The sequence below is a fragment of the Squalius cephalus genome (genome assembly GCF_949319135.1).
Source record: "Squalius cephalus genome assembly, chromosome: 10".
Taxonomy (NCBI): domain Eukaryota; kingdom Metazoa; phylum Chordata; class Actinopteri; order Cypriniformes; family Leuciscidae; genus Squalius; species Squalius cephalus.
The window spans coordinates 9254735-9265384 of NC_137131.1; the positions used below are offsets into that span (position 1 = coordinate 9254735).

Consider the following 10650-nt stretch of genomic DNA (forward strand, 5'->3'; position numbering starts at 1 on the left):
TTGCCTGCAAGTCATATACCTACAGCAAAGAGCGGAGAGACGTCAGTAGACTGAATCTATCCCTCCAAACAACTATAGAAACTGCTGCTTTTATCCCCATGCTGACAAAAGACTGCTTGATTCTAAACAAATTAGCTGTTGTGTTTTGAGGACAATTTAGATTACCGGTATAGTTCAGCAACATGGTTTCCAAAGAAGTTCACTTAACATCAATGCTGGCTATTTAATTTACATTTGCATATTCATGAGAACATATATGGGTTGTTACCTTCGCAGTGTTTGTACTAGAAATTAGCATTTTAACCAGTTAGTTTTGAATGCTTGTTCAATTGTTCATGCAATTGTAAACTGATTTTATTTAATGAACACAAACATGTTTTGTTGTATTTACAAATTGTCAAAAATGACTCAAAATTATATTAAAAACATTACCACCGAAAAATTTTGTTCTAACCAAAAAAAAGACCATGCTTGTTGACCGGCATTTTTGTTGGTTAGCAGCACCAAACCAGCATCAACCATCATAAATCTGGTCTTTTTAGCAGGCTAGCATTATCGAATCTGCTGTGAGTTATGGAAAGACAGGCTGCTTTGCCTGAAAGATCAATCTGTCAATCTTTGGAACAAGTAGCTTAAAAGATGATAGCCTGCTTGTGCTTGATCTTTTCCAGATCCTGAACTGATGCAACCAACATAATATGGTTTGAAAGAGAGAGAAAGTTGAACTGAAGGCTTACGCATGTTTCCGATTTGTCACCTCAGAAAAGCAGTCATATTTTAATAATGTTTTGTCTGTGGTTTTCATGCTGGCTTTTGATTTTTTTTTTTTTAAAGTGACCAACTATCTCTTTTACAGTAAATACAGTAACAACAGACTGAGTGTCACTGGATTTTCCTTGTTCCCAGGGCTGAAACTAAGCTTCACTGGTCACATATGGATCTAATTATGGCTGTTACAAACTGAGGTGTCCCACGAATAACAACAATGGTTTCATTTTCAAATGGCCCCCCGTCTGAAAGAGCCTCTTTCCTCACAACCCTTGGCCAGCAGGGTTGTGTAATCATCATCCTGTCAGAGTTGGCTGAATAAAACCCACCTCAAACTCCTACTTGCCGCCCCAGAAAACCACAGACGGCCCCTATTTGGACGACTAGCCCGGTGAACGCTGCGGAGACATGCTCCAAATCTGAACTATGTACTGAATATACAAAATCCAATGCTCTAGTGACCAAGGAAATGGGCTGAAGACATGAAGGATTCTACTGAAGTGGAGGTGATGGTTTCAGAACAAGAAAAACATGGTTGTGTGAGTCTTTTTAGGGGATGGAAAAGAATGATCCAAGAACTGGACTTACAAGATCTAATTCACTTGGGATTAGATGAAAACGATGAGAAATGCAGGAGGAAAAAGCAGGAACTACTGATGTGGGTCACCGCAGACTTGAGATCCATTATTGAAGTCTGCTGGATACAAAAGAGTACAATCTTGTCTTCGTATGAACTGTCTATGTAAGCTACAACCTTCCCATTTAAAGGAATGGATCCCACAGAAATTATAATTCCGTCATCTTTTTATTTGCTCTCATGTCATTCCAAACCTATGACATTGTTTCTTGAAATTTCAAGAAATATTTCTGATTATTATCAATGATGAGAACATAATATTTTTGTGGCAATCATGATACATTTCCTAATTTTTCTAAATTAATTCATGAATAGGCTGTTTAATGACTCATCAGTGCAGTAGTCTATGGTCAGAGACGCTGACATTTGCAGAGTTGCCCTGATTTAGGGCAGCGAGAGCGACTAAAGCCCTGAATCACTGAGCTACATCTGAACATGTTTAAATCCCCCTGAATTAATAACAGTTAATCCTTCATGTTGTGGACATGAGGATAAGCATGTCATAAATGCCATAAAAGCTCAGAATAACATAGGTTTTCATGCAATTTTCTTTGCATTCTTTTGACTAATTGATCCAATTTGTGCGTTTAAAGATTTTTTTTGGGGGGGGGGGGGGGGGGGGGCATTTTTCTCTTTTCTTTTCTTCAGCAATTTTACTTCTTACCTCTATCTGTGTACTATTCTGGTACTGTGGTATAACTAATACTGTTGCTCATCTGATTTTTTTTGTGCTTTTCCCATTTGCACCTCGCTTTGGATAAAAGCATATGCTAAATGAATAAATGTTTTCAGGGTCACATGAAAAACAAATACACAATATTTAAAGACAAAAAGCACAAAATATGTTCTCATGCCCCTCTTGGTTCTTCATTGCATGTTTGAGTCAAAGAATCAAAAAAGCATGAAGTTGTTCAACAGCATGTCATTCAGTACAAGGGTAACATTCATACGTCACAGCTTTTAAAGTGACTTAAGAAGCATCTGAATCCCTGAAAGATTACATAACTCCATGATATAAGATGATGTATAACACAACAAATGTGAGTTGATAAGAATAGAAGTAGTTTTATATGGCAGTGTCGTTTAATGTGATAACCAGCACAACTACCTTCACACATCTGCTCCAGGAATTTCCAATAGGATGTATGTTTTCAAGAGACATGCTATATCTTACCCAGATGTCAGTGCCCTGTATGGGGTATCTGGTGCATGTGCAAGCTCACTGTGGTTCGGATTAAACGCCAAAAAACACAACATGTGGCTCTGATCTTACAGTGATGTCACAGCTGCCCTTTTATTAATCCTTGAGGAATGTTTGTGATTGGTTGCAGTGTGCTCTACATCATTACCCTCCTTAAGTAACAAAACCCAAGCCTGGATTTCCACAGCTATGGATCTATATAAACCTCACTGCAGGGCCTGTCAAAGAAACATATGATAGCAGCCATTATTCTTGTTTAAAAGCCAAATAACACTTGGTTGTTTCCTTTAAAGATTAAATCTGGTGAACTGCCTTGATCCGGCTTACTTTGAATAAGAAGCTGCTTTACCATTTCCATTTTTTAGTATTATTAGTCCTTTGAGTGAGTGCTCAATTTTTAAGCACCACTTACAAATATTCAATTCACCATTGATTCAAAAGTTACCAAATGTTACCATAATTTATTGCCTCTGAAACAAATTATAGTAGAATTGACATAATTAGAAACTGTATGTACGCTCTTAAAAATGGTTCCAAAGAGGTTTTTCGCAGCAATTCCATTGAAGAACAATTTTTTGGTTCCCCAAAGAACCTTTCGGTGAGCAGTTCTTAAAAGAGCCATTTTTTTTTTCTTAATGTAAAGAAACTTTTCTTACTATAAGAACCTTTTGTGCAATGGAAAGGTCGCATTAATGTTAAAGGTCCTTCATGGAACAATCAATGCAAATAAAAACTTTATTTTTAAGAGTGTATTGTAAAAGTATTCTTGAATTCATTTAAAAAGTACTGAAAAGTATAAGTTTGCAGGTTTACAACAATTTAAACAATCAAACGCACTTTTTTGAGAAAACAAAAACAATGGAAGCCATCAGAACGCTTTTCTTTTACTAAATGCCTGTAACAAAATGATCAAATTATCAAAACATAATATGATACTAAAACAATTTAAGAAAATATGAAACATGTTTATCTTTCCCCAGACATATAGAGAATGTACCCTCCAATTAAATGTGTAACCTCTGCACTAACATGCATATTGTATGTGTATCCTTTTCACAAAGCATATTATAATATGATCTTCAAAAAAGCTAATTCAGCGGGAACAAAATTATTCGAATGGTTAACCTGGAGACCTTTTTCCAAAATGAGTCAATTAAAACCTCCATACCTGAGCAACATTTCTGCTGCATGAGCTGAAAAGTTCAAGAACTGTAACCTCATGTGACCTCTTGCTCATTACTCTCACCGGTATATGCAGGGGGAAGCTTGGTAGCAATGCCACTCTGCATCATAAATATTTAGTTATAATGATCAGTTCTCTTTTAAACTGAGTTTGCATCTTAAATTAAATCCATCCACTAGCACAGAGTCATAAGACAGTGTGTGCATAAAGCACAGGTAAGACGCTACTGGGGGGTGAGAAAGCACTCTCAACTTGACATGCTAATTTTCAATCAGACAAATGAGGTACTAATGAGACACGGCATTTTACACTGATGAGCATTTGACTGATGAGGTGACATTATAAACACACACACAACTAATCATTGTTCATAAATCCTGCCCACTAATATAACAATTCATAGTCAATGTTTAAAACATACAGTACAAACATACCATTCAAAAGTTTGGGGTCAGAAATATTTTTCAAATGTGACAGTTATGCCGTTGCTAAAAAATTCTATTTCAAATAAAAGCTGGGTTTTTTTTTTTTTACATCAGAGAATGCTGAAAAAAGTATAATGGTTTTCACAAAAAATATTAAGCAACCATTTTCAATATTGATATCAATATTGAGCACCAATCTGCTTATTAGAATGATTTCTGAAGGATCATGTGACACTGAGACTGGAGTAAGGACGCTGAAAATTCAGCCTTGCATCACAGGAATGAATTAAAATATATTAAAATAGAAACATAAATTAATCTGTAATAATATTTCATAATGTTACTGTTTTTATTGCATTTTTGATCAAATAAATGCTGCCTTGGTTTACGTAAGAGATGCAAAAACAAATTGACCAATCCGGAACTTTTGAATGGTAGTGTGTATTATACACATACCATTCAAAAGTTCCGGATTGGTCAAATTTTTTTTTTATGTTTTATAATAAATATATATACAGAATATCCTTTTGTGCTCAATGGAAAAAAAATCAGTCAAACAGGTTTAAAGTGACATGGGTGAAAAATCTCTTTAAAGACGACTGTGTATGACTGAATACATGCATATGGTCTTTATTTGTGATAACCATCATGGTATGGAGCTCATTAAAATAGGTGTGCAGGTCAGGCTTTGATAGACAGCAAGATGTCAATCACAAATTAAAATCTTGAGAAACTGGGTAAACCATCCACCTCCCACAGGTCAAACCATAATTGTGATTAACAGTGAGTAATTAACAGGAATTTGTTTTTCTTTGATCAAAAATGGTTTTCTTATAACACCAAAACCTCAACCAAGAGTTCTGTTCAAGCCCTGTGCTGTTACACTGACAAAGTTCTCTCAAAGCAGCAAGTGCTCTTTAGTATTTTACAGCTAGAACTTTAATTTACACCTTTAATTTGGCATTAGCTGATGCGTGAGGTGCATTTCTCGCTTCACACGTTCTCAATGTTCATGCTTGTCTTACCTTCCTATTCACCTTCAAACACTCACTTCTCTCTCTCTGAATTGGAATGTTAGCTTGATACTGCAGCAACAAAACTCAAATTTAATGGGATAATTCAGACAAAAATGAAACTTCTGTCATCATTTATTCACCCTCACGAGATTCCAAAGCAGGATATGTCCTTCCTTCTTCTGTGGAACATGAAATAATATTTTGAGAACATAATTTTTCCCCATATAATGGAAGTCAATGGGCTACAAATGTTGTTTGGCATATACCCAACATTCTTCAAAATAACTGTTTTGTGTTCTGCAGAAGAAATAAAGTCATACAGGTTTAAACGATGGCAGAATTTTCATTTTTGGCTAAACAATCCATTTTTGGTAAAATTCCAATTCAGAGAGAGAGAGAGAGAGAGAGAGAGAGAGAGAGAGAGAGAGAGAGAGAGAGAGAGAGGTAAGTGTGTGGAGGTGAATAGGAAGGTAAGACAAGCACGAACATTGAGAACGTCTGAAGCGAGAAATGCACCTCACGCATCAGCTAAAGTTCTAAAACTGCCAAATTTATTCTAATTTTAACGTTTAGTCTTTTGTGTTTGGTAAAAATAAACAAACAAACAACATTAAAATATCTAAAATTATAATACTACTAATAGTCCTTGAGTGCATGAGATGGATGCAATTGGAGTTTTTAAAAACTATATTAAAAAAATAATTACGTCAGGTTTCAAAATGAAATCTTGAGGATGTGCCACCTAGGATCACATATCTCCTTGTTGTGTCATTGTTGTCAAGTGTCATTTGTTAAAAATATTTAAGAAATATTAGTGTTAAGTTTCAAAATGAATCTTGAGGAGGCGCCACCTATGATCACATGATCATAAATGCCAAAATTACATACTTTGAGTGGCGCCGCCTTCTCATAGTGCCTGACACAGGTTTCACAGTGGCTGTATCACCCATGAAAATGGGCTATAGCCTAAACCAAAACTGTAAACACCACAGACATTAAGGGTGATGTATAAGAATTTTGCACAAATTATATGAAAAATTATTGCATTTGTTCCCCCCAATCCTGAATACGTTTTTTTAGCCTTAGTTCAGACTCTCTCGAGAGCTAAGATGAACATGAACTGAAACAAAAAACACAAGACTATCTTAAGTATTCTCTACCACATTCGTCTTAATACTTAATTATCTTTCTTTATAGTCATTCTGTTTGATCGTGGCGCTGAGATAAATTGCTAGTCTGTGCACTGCCAAGCCTTCACATACCTCTTTAACTATTGTGTGTGTGTGTATATTTGTGTGTGCATGTCTGATACCTCTGCTCATGGGCCTGGGGGATTTTATTCTGTCAGGTCTCAAACAGCACTATGGGAAATATGAAACACTGATAGGACCTGCCTATGAACTGAAGCTGATAACAGACGTTTAGAAGAATGTGTGTGTGTGTGTGTGTGTGTGTGTGTGTGAGTGAGAGAGAGAGAGAGAGAGAGAGAGAGAGAGAGAGATTTTAATGAATTGCAGGTAAATTAAGGTGTGTTTTATACACATCATACCAGCTTTTATCTGTAAAAGACACCGTAATTACAATTCAGTGCAATAACTGCAATGATTAGGATTAATTCATTCACAGCCTTAAGTAATTACATGCAAATACTGAGTTTGAGCTTAAAGACCATGATAAAAAAAAAGAGAGATGAATAAAAATATTTGTGCTCATTCCACATGCACTATGTAGCTTGCGGTTATTTTTCACCGGCTTCAAACTGCAGAGAGGAACATGCAGCGCCGCGGTGTTGATTAAAACTGATGCTCCAACATGAAAATGAATCACTCATGAAGAAATCAAAGAACTATCGATGTCTCTCTCCCTCTTTCTCTGTGTTTCTCTGTCAGTCAGAGGTTGGTGCTCCTCTAATCAGCTGTCATCAGTGTAAATGTGAGCCGACTGCTCTTGGCCACTGAGGACATCAGGCAGCTCTCTGCTGTCAACTCCCATTAGCCCTCACTAGCGTCATAGCAGACTTCTGCCCCATTAGCAGCATGGCAATATACATTATACATACCACAGCCTAAAAAAGGTGTTATGAAACATTTGTCTAGCCTGAAATACAGCCATCTGACCATCTGCGGCATGGATGTTTGAGAAACAAAGCACAGATGTGGGATCTTAAAAGCAAGAACATCCTCCCAACATTTCAATGAGCATGTTTGCATGCACGATCTTATACCGATTATGGTTAATAACCCAACATGTAAGATCATGTAAACACCTTAAACTGTGTACTTTTCTCAAGTAAAAGCCATAAATATTTTAAATCCATTTCCGGATAAAGACTGTTGTCCACTACCCCAAATATCACTCTCCTTTCCAGGCATTCCGGTGTTTTTTTTTTCTTTTTTCTTTTTCAGAATATGCACGTCTTATGTGCATATGTGCTTGGTTTTATGTCAAAACCAGAGAAAAACATGTCAATTTCAAAATTAATTTTGACTTAAGTTGACAGGTTTTTATACTGAGCTGATTCTTGATACATGTAAACACAATCAATGTTATAATTAAAGACTTCATTTCATACATTGTTTACAGGGAATAGGCAGATTTTTCCCCCCAGATTTTCTCTGTTGCCTTAAACAAATCTGGAAACAGTTGGATATAAAAAAATGTGTGGATCAAATGTTAAATGGAGCTGAGACAAATCCAATATTATAGATCAGCCAGTTTAGCAAAGAAACTTAATAAAAACAGAAGTGACAGAGTGTGTGAAAAAAAAAAAAATGGTTGTTCAAATTCTGCAAAAAAAAAACTTTCTAGAAGTTTTCTAGCGTTACCTACAATTTAAGTATAGGGAAAATAAATGATAAATTATCAATCACTAGCTCACTGACCTCGAAAACAGCTAATTGCAATGAACCTAAAATCTAATCAAGTTCAATTCAAATGTGAATTAATAGTGTGCATTTCCCACTGTGGCATTCAGGTTGTTATCAGTTTGGATACTTTGATAATAAATGTTATACGCAGGTTATGCTTTAGTACAGTTAATCATGCAAATTAACCTATCATATTGAAATTTTTTTGTGATTGTAATGGACAATTATAATTTATTTGTTTTTATTTTAGTTCAGATTATTTAATTGAGACTTTCAAACTTGAAATTTTGAGCCCAGGTGACTAGAGGAAGACAACTGATTGCTCCTAAAACCCCAGCTGTCGTGATGGAGCCACGGGAACCTCATCAGCCTTGGCGCCCTAATCTGCAGTATACGGGATAGTGCGAGGGGATTGGTTGGGGAGTGGGGCATGTCACCCTTTGGCTTTATATCTGAGGAGTTTAGCATGTGACCAACTGCAGAGGGGGGTCCTTTCAATATTAATGCAGCACCAGGAGGTTTAAACCTCAGCCTGAGAGAGAGTTGACAGGTCTGTGCCGATGGCTGGTATTGAACATATGTGCACCTGCATGTGTTAATGCCCGTGACCCAACTGGGACCATTTAACACGACTTTATCCACAGCGGCAAAGCACATTCTGAACATAAAGTAGCATTACAACAGCATGTGGAAAGTTACTTTGGATAGTTTGACAATGTAAAATGGGAAAAATTCGAAATCTTTCATCCATGGGGATGAAACCATATATATCTAGTATGGAATATGATCAGCAGCCTAAATGTTGAATAAAATTTATTGATAATAATAATAATAGTAATAATGTATATGATCATTATTACACTAACACTGTAATGATCAGTATACATTATATTTTAACTATAAATATATATTTTTTTTTATTTAAAAATATAATATAATAATCTAATTATATATATTTTGTTAGTATAAATGTATAAAATTATCTATCATACACAGTATAAATGAAACAATTAAGTGAGCCTAAAATCTTGTACTTATTTTAGAGTAGCAAACATGATGTGTGTTATTCAGTAACTCTATCTGGGACAGGATCTGCATAAAAAAAGCTGACTAATGACTGAAACACAATCCCATACATTCTAGCCCTATATTAAAAGGTGTTTATTGTGTTTCAGTTGAGGATTGCCCAGTTGAGGATTGTTAAGTGACATTGCTACTTCGTTGGTCATTTGTCTGTTTCCTGGCTATCAATTTCTCTGTAGCTGTCTATTTGAGTGATGTAAACCAAGTTAATAATACAATTAATTAAAATAAATATCTCATCATTCTCCATTACACGGTTGCTATTTACATCTTATATGTCTGTAAAGGCAATGATTGATGCATTGGTTTTACATTCCAAAGAGCTCTTGGAACTGTTAAGCAACAAGTACGGTTTGGCCCAACGGTGGAATAGCTGCTAAAGAGCACATCTTATAGTGTAAGAATATGTTTGCAGCGATGAATGGCAGGAGAGGTTGTGCGGAAAGCCCCCATATGTAGATGGTTTGGGTGTGCATTATGTTAATTACTATGCTCCCTTGTTTAGAATAATCTGGACAAATCATAGAACAATTTTATACGCATACACACCTGTTGTGAATTCCCCATAAAGTTTGCATAAAAACTTTTTATGTGCACATAAAAACCATATAACAGACCAAATAACTCCTGATAAACAATATGAAGAAAGATTATTTCAGAAATATGCCTATTCTTGTTTGTTTGTTTTCAACAGCTGTTCCTGATCCTTTCAAATGTGAATGCTGACCTCTAGACCACGTTTATGAGATTGTAGTGTCCATCAGGCCTGCCATGCTTGTTAAGACTGGTCACGCTGAACAAAACGAGCTTTGTCACACTACAGACCACACACACACACACACACAAAAGCTGTTATTGCTTAGCACAGTTTGCAGACTTTCAATTATTCCCATTACCAAGTTATGGCTTTAATGTGCTGACTACCCACTGATATGACCAATGCACTTTAAGGATACACACTAGTTTATTCATAGCTTAATTTTTAAATGTGGGCATGATTTCTGGCAAAGTACCTTTCACTTTACCTTGTAGAGACACCATCAATCATTTGTTCATATATAACTGCCTCATAGAGGGTATCATCACTAAATGTAAGCACCTGAGGTTTCCCTGAATAGATGAAACCCCAATGAGAAGAAAAGAAGAAGGACTGAAGAGATGAAGAGAAGGGCGAGTCTCACCTGTCTGTGATGAATTATTCAGTGAAACAGCCAAGAGTGACTGTTATGTAAAGGAAATGCTTCAGGCTTGCTTAAGGTGACGTCCAACATGTTCCATCTGTGATAATCTGTCACAGACATTCAGAAAATGAGCACAAGTACAATTAACACACACACACACAAAGAAATACACATATACAAACACACTCCATCTCACACTCTCTAAGCAGCATCTCAGAGAATTGTGTTACCATAGAGACAGAGGGATGAGTATTTTAATGAATAGTGCATGATGGGTGAAGAGTAAATA

At 36.0% G+C, this 10650-nt stretch overlaps 1 protein-coding gene across 1 annotated transcript in view; it reads right to left on the reverse strand.

The window, feature by feature from the left end:
* sema3fa (sema domain, immunoglobulin domain (Ig), short basic domain, secreted, (semaphorin) 3Fa) overlaps positions 1–10428 on the reverse strand; it is a 64495-nt gene extending 54067 nt beyond the window's left edge. Inside the window, exon 1 of the mRNA XM_079884520.1 lies at positions 10362–10428. The gene's annotated coding sequence lies outside the window, so the exon portion shown is untranslated. The remainder of the gene's footprint in view (positions 1–10361) is intronic.
* Positions 10429–10650: the final 222 nt, after the last annotated feature.